This window comes from Lissotriton helveticus, chromosome 3_1, assembly GCF_964261635.1.
Source record: "Lissotriton helveticus chromosome 3_1, aLisHel1.1, whole genome shotgun sequence".
In the NCBI taxonomy this organism is placed as follows: Eukaryota; Metazoa; Chordata; class Amphibia; order Caudata; family Salamandridae; genus Lissotriton; species Lissotriton helveticus.
The window spans coordinates 506,960,885-506,975,015 of NC_136061.1; positions in this window are offsets into that span (position 1 = coordinate 506,960,885).

Consider the following 14,131-nt stretch of genomic DNA (forward strand, 5'->3'; position numbering starts at 1 on the left):
TGTCCCCAATACAAGGATGGAGGAAGGGGCAGGGTCCTGCGGGGATCCTGATTTAAGGCCCTTTAAGGCACAAAGAGAATCATCTAAGGCGATTGGAAAAAAAGAGTTCAGAGAGCACCATTCCGTGTAGGGGGTTGGATCATGACCCGGTTCTTCCTGGTTTTCTACCACCCGACAAGCGACACCTAGTATTTCATATTCTACTGTAGAGGCGGGAGGCTAGCCTGAATGGTATCTATTTTTTCCTGGAAGAATGAGGCAATCACCTTGCACCATTCCTCAGAAGGACATTTCTCAATATAGCTGACTTCTGGCGTAGAGAAAGATTTAAACATTTTGAAAATTTCTCTGGAATCATTTCCTGTGCTTAGAATTTTAGATTCAAAGTAGGCTTTTTTTAGCTAGTTTAATTTCTTTATAATACTTTCCTAGTTCTACTTTGTATTCAGCTTTGGCCTCTGAGCAATAGTTTACCCTCCAAAGCCTCTCTTTAAGTTTGCAGGCTAAGTTTGTGTTTTTTAGGGACAGGGTTAACCAAGGACTAGGCACTTTCGAGCGATGTTGTTTGATGCTACTTTCCAGTGCCAGTGTTTGGCAGGCCAATCAGACTTACATCTTCATTGATCATACCAATAAGTGAGGGCTTCAAAGCATCAAGCCTATTGCTTAATAAATCTGATTTAATTTTGTAGAAAGCCCTTACCGTACAGGGTAAGTTGCTTTCTTTGGGAGGTACATTACTACGCTTTAGCCATCTGAACCTGAGTATATAGTGGTCGGTCTAGACCAGGGGAGTAGGAGGATCAGCTTCAAGAGGAATTGAAGTGAATATTTGATCTAGTGTATGGCTGGCCCGGTGAGTGGGAGCCAGGATGGTTTGCATTATGCCCATAGCAGTACAACTCTCCAAAAGTGTTTGGCTTTCCTTTACATCATCACAGTCCCGATGTAGGTTGAAATCCCCCAGCAGGATACAATGTCCATATCTATGAGTCAGGGGAGAGACCGCTTCACAATGTGCGGATACAAAACATCTGGACGGCCAGGAGTACACAAAGAATAGTAATTTAACTTTAGTAGTACCTTAGTTTAAATGTTTCACACTCAAACGTTTAGGAAACACTCACAATCGCTAGATGATGGCATCAGTGATATTATCAAGGTTGTAAATTGAGATGCAATCTGTGATATCATGAGTGATGTCGCTGACCATGTCATTAGTGATGTAATATGTGAGATCATAAGCAGTGCATTTCGGGGGAGTAAATTATAGTTAGCTCAGGTAACTGTAGCTGCTGAATTTCCCTGGTTTGGTACAAGTGAAATCTGAACCTAACTATAATGTCCCTGTAATCTTTGGCTGTTTTAAGTAAATTTCTAAGTTTTTTAAAATATTCTATTTCCTAACTGATTCGTTCCTGTAACCTTTTATTTTTTTCAGTGAATTTCTGGGTTTTCTGTAATGCTAAAAAATGCCCATCACAATGCACAGTGTCTTTGTGCTACCCCCACCCTAGCTTGCTGCACCAGTCCCCTCCTCCTTGCCATCCATTGTCCAAGTCCACGACCATGCTCCCTCATTACAGCCCTGTATGGTCATTATTCTGCCATTGCCCTTCAAGTCTGCCCTGAACAGTTAGCTTGCTGCCCCATCCACCTCCTTCCTACCCTTTGTTGTCTGAGTCCATGCACCAGCCAATTCCCTCCTGTCTTTTTTTTTAAAAATATTTTTATTGACAATTTTTACATAATTAATGCATCCCCCCCCCACCCTTCCCTCCTGTCTTGATGTGCTGCCCCTGTTCTCCATTTAGTTTGCTGTCTTTGCTCAATTCTCCTGCCCTCTGCTACCCAATTATTTGCCCCATCATTGCCCTCCTTCTTAGCCTCTGTGCTTAGCTTGCTGCCCCTACTCTTCTTCCCCCTGCCCTCCTAGGTCTGTGTGCAAGCTCCTGCTCCCTCCTTTGTGCCCACCTGTCACTGGCTCCCCTATCTGCTCTGAGTGTACTGTTCAGTGGCCACTGCCCCTCGTCCCTGCCTAGCATGGTCAGATGGCTGCCACCTGTCCCTGCCCCTTCAACCTGCCTGTCTGAGTTTCATGCCCCTATCCCCTCGCTCATCTCCTCCATTGTCTATTTAGCTGCCACTCTATTCTTCACTCCATACTCTTTTGTGCTGCAGCTGCTCCTCCTTCCTGGCCTGTGTGGTATGTTGCCAAGCCCCTTCCCCTGCTCTCTCTTGTCTGTGCCGAACCCCTACCCGTCCCTTCTGTCCTCCGTGGTCCTTTGTGAATGCCCTGTCCCCCTCTTGCTCACCTAGGCTGTTGTGATGCCACTAGCCCTCCCGCTTGCATGCATGGTCTTCTGTGCTGCCACAGCCCCTCCTACCTGCCCTGTCTGGTCAGCTTGCTGTCCTTGACCCCCTCCCACCTTCCCCCCGTTCTCTGTATGTATGCCATTATAGTCTCATTCTAGCCCTCCACGGTGTGTTGTGCTTACAGCGCCCGTCCCGCCTGCCCTCTATGGTCAGCTTGCTGCTCTTGCCCTGCCCCCTTGCCCCTGCCCTCTGTTTTCCATATGTAGACTCCTATCCCCTCCATACTGCCTTGCCTGGTCTGTTGTCATACTCTTGCCCCTGCCCTTCCCTCCTGCCCTGCATGGTCTGTTAAGTTGCAACTTCTCCTCCTGTCTGTCCGGTATGGTCAGCTTGCTGCCCATGCCTCTTTCCCCTCTGTTCTCTGTTGTCCATGTGCATGACCCTGTCCCTTCCCTATTGCTTTCCAAGATCCATTGCGCTGCATTGCCAGCTCGCTTAGCCTTTGTGATGTATTGTGCTGCTGCAACACCTGATGCCTTCCCAGTAAGGTCAGTTTGGAAGCTCTGCCATCTCCCTCCTGCCCTCTGTTATCCTAATCCATGACTCTACCCCATTCCTCCTGCCCTCGGTGATCCAATGTGCCATACCTGCCAACATTCTGAAGCCTTTTTGGGCTTAAAAAGATTATGAGTCTCCTGCCTGAATCTGGCCTGTTGGCATGTATGGTTGTCCTGCCACTGCCTCTTCCTTCTGTCCTTAATGGTCTTTTATATTGCCACAGCCTCTCTTGCTTGTTATGCATGGTTGGTTTGTTGCCCCAGCCCCCTTTGCCCTGTACTCCATGGTCCGTTGCGCTGCCACTGCTCATTCTCCCTCTTTATTGTGGTTAATTTTCTGCATCTGCCCCCTCCTCTCTGCCCTCAATTATCTGAGTCTGTGACCCTGGCCTCTGCCCCCCAAAGTATTCTAATGAACAGCTAGATTGCTAACAATTTATATTTAATACAAAAGTGTTGCACGCCTGACTTCATCTTGATGTAATCAAAATTGTAGTACCTAAAGCATTTCCTTTAGAAATTACAAAATTAAAGGGTCTTTTTCCTATAGAAATTATGGTTAGTGCTCTATAAAGGTCAATGAGGACATAGTTTCTGAGTTTCAAAATAGAGACAAACACTTTTAAATTATTTGATGACTATATGTCTCCTAATCTCATACCTTCAGGTCAAGTCTGCACTATATAAAGTTGCAAAACAAAAAAAAAATCAAGGGCTACATTTAGAAGGTTTTGATGCCCAGCAGCGCAGCAAGCCTTCGTGCATCAATATAAAAGGGCAGGAATCTACGAAATATGGCTCATTCCTGCCCTTCTCCCCTGCACCGGCGCACAAACAACAGCCCTGTGCCAGCACAGATACACTTGCATAATTTTGCAAGCGGGCCTGCTCCGAGAGGTTGATTGTTTTTGTGCAGGAAGGGACAACGTCCTAGACAAAACCAATCATTAAAGGCATTTTCATCTTTCTATATGTGCTGAGAATATATAACACATATAGTAAGAGGAACAAACAAGGAGAAATAAAAGTATTATGGGATTGCTGAGAGGTGGTTGCAGGTCACGCCCCTTTCCCCACCACTCTGCAAATGCGCCTCTCGGTGCACTGCTGGTGGGGGGATCAGATCCCCTTGCCTCATGAGGACCTCAGGACTAAAGTGGACTTAATCCTGTAAGCATCAGTGTGAGAGGAAACATGCTTGCAGAGTGGTGTAGAAAGGGGGCATGGCCTCTGACTACCTCTTAGCAATCCAGCTGTGTGGGACTTACTAGAAATTACAGGAGGATTAGTTGGCCCCCAAGGACCCTTAAGAGCCAAGGGGACTTCATCCCCCAAATAGTAGTGTGGCAGGAGGTGTGCTTGCAGAGTGGAGGAGAAAAAGGGCGGGCCCCAAAAATCTCTCAGAAAACCCACTGTGTGGGGCTTGCTGGAGGTACCAGGAGGGGTAATTGGTCCCCGAGGATCCTCAATAGCCAAGGGGATTTCATCCCCCGACTAGTAGTGCATCAGGAGGTGTGTTTGCAGAGTGGTGGAGAAAGTAGGCATGGCCTGCTATCAGATCTCAGTAATCCTGCTATATGGGACCTACTGGAGATAATAGGAGGGATAGTTAGCCCCCCAAGGACATCCTTCGGGCCAACTTCTCCTCCTATTACTTCCAGTAAGTCCCACACAGTAGAATTGTTAAGAGGGCACTCTCCCTTTTTCCACCACTCGGCAAACGTGCCTCTTTGTGCACTACTAGTTGGGGGATAAAGTCCCCTTGGCTCCAGAGGGGCCTCTTTTTTTTTTCTCGAGTTTTATATAGAACAAACTTGGTCCGAAGGTTTCAGGTACCAAAGCGCTTTACATGAGCAGCAGTTGCATTGCACAAGGACACATTATATTTTTTTTGTTAGGCATGGGGATATTAAGTGGTTTGCCCAGAATCACAGGATGTTGAGCGTCCCTGGCAAGACTCAAACCCAGTTCCCCAGTATTGAGGTTGGCTGCTCTAGCAGTAAGGCCACATCCTCTCCCCAAGAAGCCGTCCTGGTACCTACTGTAAGTCCTATGCAGTGGAATTCCTGAGAGCTGGCCAGAGGCCCAGCCCCTTTCTCCACCACTATACTCTATAAACATGACTTTATAGTTAGGAATTAGCATTTAAAAAACTTAGGAATTCACTGGAAAAAAAGCAAAGGTTACAAGGACATTATAGTTAGCAAACAGAATTAAAAGAAACTTCAATATTCATAAAGAAAACTGCCTTTCACATACCCAGTTACTCACCCATACTGACACAAGCACTCAATCATTGATACAACCGTACAGGCACTCACTCACCCATACAGCTTCACACACACTCACTACCCCATACAGCCACAAACTCATCCACTCACTCATCCATATAGGCAGTCACACACATCCTCACCCACACACACAGACACCCAGGGAACCATGGAAATAGGCAGACAGCCAATGAATCACCCATATAGCCATTCACATACCTACCAACACACTCATACACCCACTTAGACATCAACTGACAGACAGATACACACATCAAATTCACACAACCAGTCACTTACCCATATTTTGACTGAGACACCTATTCAGTCACTTACACACTCAGTCACACGCCTATTGAATCATGCATACAGGCCCTCATATACCCACTGATTCACCAATACACCTAGGTATATATATTTAACACTTTTTTAAAACACTCACACTCACTGGATGATGCAATCACTGATGTCATTAGTGATGTCATTTGAGCTGTCATCACTGAGGTCATCAGTGATGTCACTGACCATGTAATGAGTGATGTAATTTGTGCGGTCATAAGCAGTGCATTGCGGGGAGTGAGTTATAGTTAACTCAGCTATCTATAATGGCTGAATTTCTTTGGTTTTGTACGAGTGAAATCTGACCCTAACTTTAACGTCCCTGTAACTTTTGTTTTTTGTGTGAATATATATATATATTGTGATCAAAGGCATCCGCCTGAAACGCGTCAGTCCGCTGCGCTGTTGAACTTGGTCCAATAAATTTCTTTGCCTCATCTTTGGGATTCGTTTGGTCTTTGTTCGCCAGAAGTTGGAAGTTCAGGACTACTTGTTTGAATTTGTATATATATATATATATATATATATATATATGAAAGAGCACTCCTGTTCCGTTAATAACCGGCGGAACCCAACAGGTCTGGACCTCCAAAAGCCCCTCTCAATGCAGCGAATATCGAGCAAAGAAGAATCACTCCTCAAGTGAGTTGCAGGATGACGATTTATTCAATTTAAAGACGACGCGTTTCACTCCACTAGGGAGCTTGTTCACATATATATATACATATTCCTTTCGGTAATCCCTCTCACGGATTAAAATTTAGGCGCCCACCAGGGGGAGAGATTATGTTCTTATATTTTTATTCCGCAAACAAAAAACATCCGACAGACGCGTTTCGGGTACACGCCTTTGTCAATGTCGGGGAGGTAAATCATTTCTGTTCATTTAAAACAAAACAATAAAGTTCATCGCCATAGAAAGGGTAAAGCAGTGCATTCTTGTCAAGAAAAGCAAGGAGGGAAAACACATTATCTCATTCATGCATTTTGCGTGGGGGCCATCTTAGAATGTGTTGTAAATAATACATTTCTATTTCATTGTTCTCCTTAGCGATGTCTATTTACATATAATCACCTTACGTACATTAATTATTGTCTGTACAGAATGTATATGTATTTACACTCTATCTGCAGTTACCATATTTACAGATTTCTTCCCTGTATTTTTGTAAACTGTATGTGGAACTACCATGACAGCGCGTTCTCTTCAAGTGTTTTGCAACAATCTAGCCCTGAATGAGTATACTTTTATGAGGGAATGTCATCCATTTTCCCAGTTTCTCGGTTCCTATTCCTAGAGTTCCCTCATTTGTAACGATGGCTGCCCTCAATTTAAATTCCTCTACTCCTGCCTTCCTACCCATAGATCTTATTTACAGCGCCTAGTCAGACTCCCTCATGTCAAACTACAATTTGTTTTTTTTTTATTTTTTTATTATTTTATTAAATATCGTCATCCTCAAATGTGTACCTAGAGTTCTTCCTCGTTGTTCAGCCCTGAGGGACTCTTGGTCTGTATCTCAATTATATATCTTGATTCGAGTTTTCACAGTTTTTTAACCCTATCCCCACCCCTCTCATCTTTTGGGATGTGGTCTAGACAGAAGAATTTCAAGCGGTTACGATTGGACTTATGGTGCTCTTGAAAGTGGCGTGCCACTGGATATGTTATATCATGATTCTTTATGGCACGCATGTGTTCAAGCACCCTCTTCTTTGCCGGGTAGATAGTTCTTCCCACGTAAGGACATGATAAACAATATATCGCAAACTCAGTATTACAGTTCATTAACTTGTTTATCTTTCTCTTTGTTCTTCTGCCTGGAATGGGGAATTCTTTTACCTTTTGCCCATTCCTGTAGGCCTTGCAGTTCATACAAGATTAAAATTCTGTTACTATATCATTCCTTTTTGGATTCTTTGTGAAGTGACTCCTTACAAGGTGGTCTTTGAGGGCCGGACCTCTCCTGTATGTTATCAGGGGTTTCTCAGGTAGGTGCCTCCCTATCACTAGGTCGGATTTGAGCCCTTTCCAATTCCTACGGAATATTTAAACAGTCTCTGATGATTGTGCTGAGTAATCAGTTATCATTCTCAGCTCATTTTTAGATTCAGTGTCTGGTCTTTCCCTTTCCCCCATTATCAATTTCTTTCTTTCCAGATGTTCTCCTTTCTTTTCGTCTCCCTTCAGAATCCTTTCATTGTACCCTCTCTCTCTCAGTCTCTGAAGTGACTCATCCTTAGCCTTTGAAATTATTTGTCTGTAGTGCAGTTCCATCTTAGTCTGACGAGCTCCCAATAGGGGATCCCTATGATCACACTGTCCGGGTGGAAAATGCCGCATGAAGCGTGCTGTTCCCTGCCGTTGGTTTGCGGTACAGTGAAGTCTGTATGTTCCCTTCCTCAATATATACCAACAAGTCCAGATATGATACCTAAATCTCACTGATACAATCTGTGAATGCTAAGTTACAATCATTGTAGTTGAGGGCCGCCACATAGATTTCTGTTTCCGTTCGTGATCCCTTCCAAATAATGAAGAGGTCATCTATGTAGCGCGCCCACAACACAATGTTGTCTAACCACTTTTCATTTTCTCCCGCCCAGGCCACGTGCTTCTCCCACCAGCCCACAAACAAGTTTGCATAGCTGGGGGCGAAGCACGTGCCCATCGTGGTCCCCTGTTCCTGGTGGTAGAGCTCCCCAGCGAAAAGAAAGATGTTATTTCTAAGGCAGAATGAGATGAGTTCCATTAACATTAGATTGTGTTCATGGTATTAAGCATCCCGTTTCTTCAGAAAGAACTCGATGGCTCTCAGTCCTTTGTCATGTTGTATGCTGGTATATAAGCTTGTAACATCTAGTGTTACAAGCAACATGTCACTTTCCCATTCAATTCCAGACACAATTTCAGGAAATCCTTAGTATCCTTTATTTGGGAACTTAGATCTCGGACCAGTGGGTTTAGAAAGCAGTCGACGTAAGTAGATGTATTCTCCAATAGACTGTTCAGTGAAGAGACAATGGGCCTCCCAGGTGGATTTTTGGTACACTTATGCACTTTTGGTAAGTGGTAGAAAGTCGGAATCTCCGGTGTTTCACAACGAATATATTTGTAGTCCATATCCTTTAATATTCCTTTTTTGTGCCATTTGTCTATAATTTTATGAAATACCGTTATGCTTTTTTCATTCACTGGTCTTGTGACAGTTCTATAACACTCCTTGTTTGACAGCTGTCTCCGTGCTTCTCTCTGATACTGTTTCCTGCCCATTAAAACAATATTTTCTCATTTATCCGAGGGTTTTATGACCAGGTCGTCATCATTTTTCAAACTCATTATGGTTTTCCATTCATTTTTTAAAATGTTTTCTTTATTCAGATTGGGACCCCTAGCTTGCAATCTCTTCAGGTCGCTGATCACCAAGTCATGGAAGGTATCTATTGTGTCGTAGGCAGTTTGGGGAATTAATTTAGATTTTTGTTTTATATTGTTTTATATTGCTGGAGGCGCCAACTTGCGCTATCCTGCTGCTTCCAGTGTTTTGACTATGTCTGCTTGACTAAGCATTGTGCTTTCGTATTCCAGTTCCCTTAATATCTGAATACATATATATATATATATATATATACATACATGGAAACCAAATCCAGGATTAAATAAAGCGAACTCCTTCACCAGGAATGGACCACCACAAAAGGTTTTAAAGTTCTGTGCAATTTATTGAAGCCTTCTCACAACATGACGCGTTTCAGCCGGGTATATATATATACATACAACCAGCAGTGATAGCGACCAACCAAGACTGATAACAGCTTTCAGTCGCCAGCACAAGCAGATACACAAGATCATTGGCAGAAATTGGCCTATTGTCAAGGGTGATCCTGTAATTGGAGAAACCCTGGCATCACGCCCTGCGATTACGTACAGTAGAGCTAGGTCAATGAGCGACATGCTGGTTATGTGTAGCCAAAAAAAGATGATTGGCTGCACAAAAGTAAGGGCTTCATCAAGTGCGCTGTATGCAAAGCATGTACAATGGGGAAAAATAAAACTGCATACATGACCCCTTTTACTGAGACACCAACTCTGATTTCCAAGAAAATAACATGCAAGACAGATTTCGTCGTGTATGTGCTGGAGTGTGCTTGTGGCCTGCGGTATGTGGGAAGTACCAAGTTGCAGGTCCACAAACGCATACTCCAGCCCATGCGGGCGGTCCACAACAAGGATGAGTCTTACCCTGTGGCACGAAATGTTAATGCACACCATGGGGGTAACTTAAGTTGTCTCAGTTACTATGCAATAGACACAGTACTGCCTCTCCGTAGGGGAGGAGACAGGGAAGCCCGTTTGAGAACATTGGAGACCAGGTATATTCTAGAACTAAATACCAAGACCCCCAACGGGCTCAATGCTACAGAGGATTTATATACCTGTCTCCAACATTATTGAGTATCAGTTGAGCATCGGTTTGGTAAAAAGGGAAGAGTAAATGTCAAGAACGCTAACTGTCTGTTGATTTAAAAACAAGAGTAACATTTTTAGATTTCTTTTTTCTAAACACAAGGGTATAAAAAAACACACTATATAACTTTTTCGTTTTATTATTTGATTCCTTTTAACGAGTGTCAGAAATTGAACCACTAGGGCAATATAGAGGCAGTGATCCTGGACATCAATCTAGCCCACTAGGGCTTTATTATAATCTCTCCCTATTAATCCCCTTGTAGATATTTCTCCCAACTATAACATTGCTGATTTGCCCTTATCTCAAAAGCGGAATTTTGCACATTGTTTGCTTATTTGCACAAAGTAAATATTAAGTGTATGATATTAATATTACCAGATCATGAATTTTATACATTTTATGTAAGATCAAATAATACTGGTTTTATTTGTACAGTATATTTATGAATGTATTTAATTGCGAGATTTGCACATTGGGAAAGAGATATATATCTACGTATGCTTTTAAAATTGACTTCACTATGGTTCATGAAATTGCTAAATACAAATGCGATTTTAATTATCATATTGTGACAAGGTGTATATTATGAAGTGATCAAGGGGAGGGAAATAAGGATGTACATTGGTATTTTAATCTATGTACAGTATATTTGGGGAGGAGTGAAAAACTTTTGTGGATGATGTTCAGATGATCAGGCTGAAGTCTGTTGTTTATCTCTACAGGCCCAGAGGTCAGATGATGCCTGTATACTCGTTAAAAACACTAATGATTGGCTGACCATGTCATGTGATCAAGGGCTTCAGTTCCCGAAATGCGTCATGGCGGACGGAGTGGTGCACATGATGAAATAAATTCAGCAACTCTACCTCTTTGGGTCCGTTTCGGTTTTCTGCGCCTAAAAACCGAAAGAAAGCTATGAAAACGAAATTCTGGTAATATATATATACATCTTCACTCTCGTTGTTTGGCAGAGGTGATGGATCGTATATATATATATACTTATATATATACATGAGAAAGAACCCTCTCAGCGAAAAGGAAATGAGCCGCACACATCGTGAAGAAACAGGCAGGTTTAATTGCATTTTTTAGACAAAGCGCTGGCATTGTTATAATCCCTGATGCATTTCCTTCTTCCTAGACCTTTTTCAAAGGGAAAACTTGAAGCATCCATAAGGCTGAGAAACATGAAGGAAACCATATTTGCTCCTTTTAAAATGTTTGCCCCCTGGTGGGCGTCATGATGGACTTTCATTTTCGGCATTGTGGTTCCAGTAGTTCGTTCCCATTCCCGCAGTTAATACCCTTCAGTGGGTGATGCTTAGGAGTTGTTCCGCTTTTTTTCACTGTTTTTCTTGATCATCGTGCAAAACTAACTTTAAAGTCTGCTCGGGCCCAGAACCAAGGTCCACTCCCTGGTGGTGCCACTTCCCTTATTTGCTCACGCAAGTCTACTGAAACGGTCCATTTGCGGGCAGTGATGGCGCTCTTTGTTACTGGGGGTGCGTTGCTCACGGCAGGACCCAGCTGTGAAACATGAGAAAGAACCCTCTCAGAGAGAAGGAAATGAGCCGCTCACATTGTGAAGAAACAGGCAGGTATAATTGTATTTTTTAGAAAAAGCGCTGGCATTGTTATAATCTCTGATGCATTTCGGTCTTCCTAGACCTTTTTCAAAGGGAAAACCAGAAGCATTCATAAGGCTGAGAAACACGAAGGAAACCATATTTGCTCCTTTTAAAATGTTTGCCCCCTGTGGGCGTCACAATAGACTTTCATTTTCAGAATTGTGGTTCCTGTAGTTCGTTCCCAGTCCCGCAGTTAATACCCTTCAGTGGGTGATGCTTAGGAGTTGTTCCACTTTTTTCTCTGTTTTTCGTGATCCCCATGCAAAACTAACTTTCAAGTCTGCTATATATATATTGTATTGTATTGTATTGTAATCACATTTATATAGTGCTTACTACCCCTGATGAGGCATCAAAGCGCTTTTTTGGCGAGTAGCACGCTACTCCTGGACCCATAGAGGATTAGTGTTGAATTAGTATAGTGAAACATGCAAGTACATTTTAAGTGGTGGATAGGTTAGTCAGTTATTTGAATTTGGAATGATAGCAGAAGGATAGAGGAGGACAAAGGTTTGTATTTATATTGCGCTTTTTGACGCACGCTATTCAGGAAGCCTACAAAGGATTAGTGGTGAATTAATATGGTGAAATATGAAGTAATTTCTGTGGTGGATATTAGTCAGTTACTTGGAGTGAGAAGGATTGCAGAGGGATATACGGGAAAGAAAGATTTGCATTCATATAACACTTGTCACCCCTGATGGGTGTTGAATCGCTTTTTTGGCGAGGAGCACGCCACTCCGTAACCCATAAAGGATTACAGTTGAAAATTAGTATAGTAGAATTTTTTTTTTTTTAAATGAAGTAATTTGAGTAGTGGATATGTTATTCAGTTATTTGGGTAGTATATTAGTATAGTTTAATATGGAATTTGAGAAGTGAGCATTTTAGTCTGAAAAGGATAGTGGAGGGATAAAAGAGTGAATTTTTATTTATTTATTTAGTTATTTTTACTTTTTTGAGGTCTTAGCAATAGAAGGAGGCTTTGGGATGAGTAAAAATGAGTTTTGGAGGGGAGTACTCAGAGGAAAGAGTTTAGAAAGGTTTGTTTTAGGGGATCTGTATAGTAAAAGAGGTGTCAGATGATGCAAGGAGAGGTAGAGTAGGAGAGAGTCTAGAAAGGGTTATTTTGGCAATCATAGTAGTGGTATGGGGTTTGGGATAAATGAGAGAGTGGATGTAGAGGATATATTGATAGATGTATAGGATGAGAGATAGGATAGTGCATTGGAAGTTGTAGTAGAAGAAGTTTGAGATGAGTCAGAAGGTTGGGCTACAAGATATATTGAGTGAAGTATAGGCTGAGAAATAGGGTACTGCATTGGAAATGCTAAATTAGAAGAAAGTGATAAATATATAGATCCATAATTAAATTGAAAGTATATAGATACATAAAGGAGATAAGTATATGTAGATTAAAGATATTGATAGAGGCACAGGATGAGAAATAGGGTAGTGCATTGGATATGCTTTTTCAGGAGAACAGTAACAGACACACAGATCCAAGTAGATGGAAGGTATGTACATGTAGACCAAAGATGATTTTTTATTTATTATTATTATTTTTTCTCTCAACAACATAATTATTTTACATGTTTATACAAAGTAATACACAAAGATAGGTACATCTATAGTGAAAAAAATGCTTGTATTCAGAGGGATATGCTGTAAATTTCTGTTTGCGTATGGTGCTTATGTGGGGAAAAGCCAAATCTTGAGTCGTTTTCTGAAGATAAGGTAGTTATTGGTGAACCTTATGTTGGGGGGTAAAGTGTTCCATAGTTTGGCTGCTTGAACAGAGAAGGATATGCCACCCATGTTTTTTTTCTAATATGGTGGGATTTTGAGGCGAGATGCTCCTTTAGAGCGGAGGTTCCTTTGTTGAATGTGTTTGGTGATTTTAATCCTGATGAAGAGCGATCCCATTCCATGTATTGCTTTGTGGGTGATACAATGCAGCGTGAACGTGGATCTTCTGGCAGCCGGTAACCAATGCAGGGCTTTCAAGGCAGGGGAGATGTGGTCTCGCGGTTTGATATGCAAGAGTAGTCTGGCAGCCGAGTTCTGAATCCGTTGTAGTCTTTTCATGGTCGTTAAAAATGATGCGTGGTAGAGGCTATTGGTGTAATCGAGTTTGGACAGAACAAGGGAGATGGTAGCTTGGACCTTGTGTGGAAATCCCAAATGAGGGAAAATTTGTTGCAGCATTTTTATAGTAGCAAAGTTTGATCTTGCTAGTTTATCCACTTGGGCATTCATAGACAGCTTGGAGTCCATGGTCATTCCAAGGTTTCTTACTTCCTTCGATACTTTAGGCAGTGATCCCAGTTCATCAGGCCATGCGGCAAGTGGGTTGTAATGTTTCCAATCGCCACACGGGAGTATTTCCGTTTTTGAAGCATTCAATTTGAGATGGCTCCAGGTCATCCACTGATCCACGGCTCTGAGACAGCTGAAAATTGGTGATTTTTCAAAGTCTTTGGGGCATTCCAGTTGGAGGAGTATTTGCGTGTCATCTGCATAGTTATAGCACGTGAGGTGACATTTAT